Below are 3,708 nucleotides of genomic sequence, written 5' to 3' on the forward strand. Positions count from 1 at the left end.
TGCTTCCATTCCTGTCTTGAGTTCCTGCCCTGACTTCCTTTGATGATGGACTGTGGTATGGAAGTGGAAGTGAAACAAACCCTTTCCTCCCATGATGCTTTTGGTTACGTTGTCTAATCAGAGCAATAGAAAGCAGACTATGACAATACGCTTTCCAGATGATGCAGAAGCTCCAACACTAGATTTTCTTCCTATTACTTCTTACTACAACCATTTTCTTTAAAATTCTCAAATTACCCTCCCACCAGAATTGAGATTTTAAAGCTGCAAGAGATCTTGGGTCTGGACCACTAAGAGATGATAAAATGTCTGATAGAGACATTTGAGTTAGACTGAAGGTGGGTGGGAATCCTGGCACTGGTTCTAAAGTAGAAATGACCAGGACTCTCTATTACACTCCAGTAACTTGTTCCACATCAGGGTTTGGTAGATAGGCATACTCTACAACTTTCCCCACACCTAATAAATCAGATCAGAATAAAGATCCATGGGTGAGTCACATGCTTTGAAAAGCTACCATCAACCTTCTAGCCTATAGAACGAAATAAAATGGGAAAGAGAACCTCAACATTACACCCAGTAGAGGGTCTGTGTAGTGACAACTTTGAGAATTCTGGAGTTTTGATTCCTTTAAAAAACATAGAAATATTATAAGAATGTGCTTTTCTTTTAAACCCAGGTGTAGGGATGTGGGGCTGTTTCAGAATGTTTGAAGCAGCTGATCTTGGTTTGTCTCGTACTCTAGCAGAGGCATGGTTTTGCCAGCTACAGACAGTTTTTGTGACTGTGTGATGTCTGGATATCTGGGAACTTTTTTTTTTTAAAAAATATACTAATGGTTTTATTTAGCAATCTCTATTTCTGTTGTCTTAAATTGACTGTCCTGTTTTTGTTTTGATTGGCAAGTTCATTCTAATCAAATGTTAAGTAGGAACACAAGTTGATGACTGAGCAGGAATACAGACTCCCAAACTCTAGGCCTGTGTTTAGTGCCTGCCCACTCTCCACACACTGCTCAGGTTTCAGTGTAACACATCACCCCTGGAGAGAGGCACATGTGTTTCCCACTCACTGAGTTAAGACTGGAGCTTATTTCTAGTGTGAAATTAAAGTCCCGGTTGGATGAGATGTCCCTAATTGCCATCAATCCTGTTACAATCCTTTTTCATCACTAACCCAGAACCCCACCTATCAAATACACATATTATCTGTTTAAAACAAAATGTACCCCACTCCCCCCACCAGAAAAAAAAACAGAAAAGTAAAAAGAAGCAGATAGCCAAATCATTAATTAGAAAGCTTCCTGGATTAGATAAGGCTCAGACTGATGAAGGAGAAGACATCTCACAAGTGACTTCTCAAGAGAAAAGTCAATTTCATCTTTTTAGAAAAACCACTACGAGCCAGGCAGTGGTGGTGCATGCCTTTAATCCCAGTACTTGGGAGGTAGAGGCAGGTGGATTTCTGAGTTCAAGGCCAGCTTGGTCTACAGAGTGAGTTCCAGGACAGCCAGACAGAAACCCTGTCTTAAAAAAAAAAAAAAAAGAAGGAGGAGGAAGAGGAGGAAGAGGAGGAGGAGGAGGAGGAGGAGAAAGAGAAGGAGAAGAAAAACCACTACTCAGAGACTGTCAGCTATGCCTCTATTCAGTAGGTGTGTGTGTATAAAGAGGAGAGATAATCAATGATTGAAAAAGGAATCCTATCTTCCAGTCCCAAGGTGCTTTCTACAGCAATTAATAAGGCCATAAGTGGAGTCTGACGTTAATGGCAGTGCTCTGTGATATCCACCACCACTGCCTTCTTCCAGTTGAAGAGAAAGAATCCTGTCCCAGCCCCTGCTGCTACTGCAGCAGGTCATGAAGATGAGCATGAAGAAGTAGCTGATGACTACCTGGATGATGTGCCACACTGTCTGCCAGAGGTGGGGGAAGCTCAGCATCTGCTGCCCAACAGTTTTGTGTGTCTCCATAAGGATGGTTCCATTTGGTCCGATCTGGGTTCCATTTGGGACAGGCATGGACTTGTAGCTGACTTGAGACTTTTGAAGCAGACCCTCTCTTGAGTCCTTCATAAAACATTGCTAGTAAAAACACTGCCACGAAAGCTCTAACCATTTCTTCAGGTATGTTGATTACCAAACCAGAAAACGATAGGTTCACATTCTTAAAGTCAAAGTAGAAAGTCATAGGCATCATCATGCTGTCCCCTCCACCATGGGAGTGTGAGGCTGAGGTGGCCGGGTGATGGTGAGATGGCATGGTGATGTCGTTCCTGTGGTTCATCCCCATATGGTGCATCCCCATATAGTCGGAAAGATCCAGTTTTCCAGAGAAAGATGAGAGTCAGTGGAAAAGTCTTCCCAGGGCAAGCCCCCCCGCCCCCGCCTGAGTCTTCCTCTCAGAATTGGACCCCTATCCCAGTCTGGACTTCTCCAAAGCCCCCACCACTACTGCCCATCTGGGAACTTTCCAAAGGGTGCATAAATGTGAGGGTCCTGAGAGATGAGGTAGGTGGTGGTTGGTTGTCTAGAGGGGTTGGTTGAGGTTTGCTGTGGTCAAAGAAGAAACAAAAGGAAAGAAATTAGATCCAGGTATCTCTTTCCCTCTGCCCTTGTTTCTCTCCTGTTTAGTGTTAGGGATGAAACAGGGGTATTGTTACTTTTGTGTCGCTTAAGAGAATGCTTGGTAGAAGCTACTCATGTAAGGAAAGATTTATTTGGGTTATTGCCGCAGCATTTTCTCTGTGCAATCACATTAGGGCAGTGACAGGCCTGTGATTGGACAGGAATAAGAAGTGGAGCTAAAGTTGGAGGAAGAGAAAGGTCAGAGGAGCAGGAGGAGAGAGGAGATCATCATGGAGGCAGACAATGAGGATGAGTCAGACCCCATGCGGTTATACAACCAAAGGTTTTTACAAAATAGATTAATTGGGTTAGAATATTGTCTTTATTATTTGGTTCTGAAATTATTGTATTGGCATCTTGTAAATTGTGATCTTGTTATTATATAAACCTGATTGGATATTAAAGCCTTAAAAGTCATGCTTTACTTACCAGATCCTAGGCGCTAGCTAGATGAATGATTGTGGGGGTGTGTAAACAGTTGCATGTGAGCAAGATGTTGTAAATAGCTGGGAGAAAATCACAAGATTTTCTCCATGCTGGGACATGGTGATGCCCAGACTGTACCGGTTCAAGAACGTGGCCTGGTGGGAAATGGAGTTTTTTGGGGTGGATTTACTTTTTTGTTTGTTTGTTTGTTTTTGTTTTTTTCGAGACAGGGTTTCTCTGTATATCCCTGGCTGTCCTGGAACTCACTCTGTAGACCAGGTTGGCCTTGAACTCAGAAATCCGCCTGCCTCTGCCTCCCAAGTGCTGGGATTAAAGGAGTGCGCCACCACTGCCCAGCTTGGATTTACTTTTTATAATTCCCAAAACAGGTTATGGTGTTAGAGGCTTGCAGTAGTCCATTATGACAGGGAAGGAATGGCCACTCATGATGATAGAGGTGTGTGTCCAAGGCTGTTCACATCACTACCGACCAGGAAAGAGACAGTGAGACTAGAACAAGGACTAGGTAGGTATAACCTTCAAAACACACTCCTACTGACTGACTTCTGCACGCCAGGCCACACCTTCTAAATATTTGACAGTCAGCTTGGACTGACTGTCCAAGCTTTTCGAACATTTCCCTGGAGAGGAGAATTTCA

The 3,708-nt window shown here is 43.4% G+C and overlaps 1 pseudogene; it reads right to left on the bottom strand.

The window, feature by feature from the left end:
- Nucleotides 1–1,761: 1,761 nt before the first annotated feature.
- On the bottom strand, nt 1,762–2,330 carry LOC116083301 (annotated as a pseudogene).
- Nucleotides 2,331–3,708: the final 1,378 nt, after the last annotated feature.

Source organism: Mastomys coucha, unplaced genomic scaffold (assembly GCF_008632895.1).
Source record: "Mastomys coucha isolate ucsf_1 unplaced genomic scaffold, UCSF_Mcou_1 pScaffold8, whole genome shotgun sequence".
Classification (NCBI taxonomy): domain Eukaryota; kingdom Metazoa; phylum Chordata; class Mammalia; order Rodentia; family Muridae; genus Mastomys; species Mastomys coucha.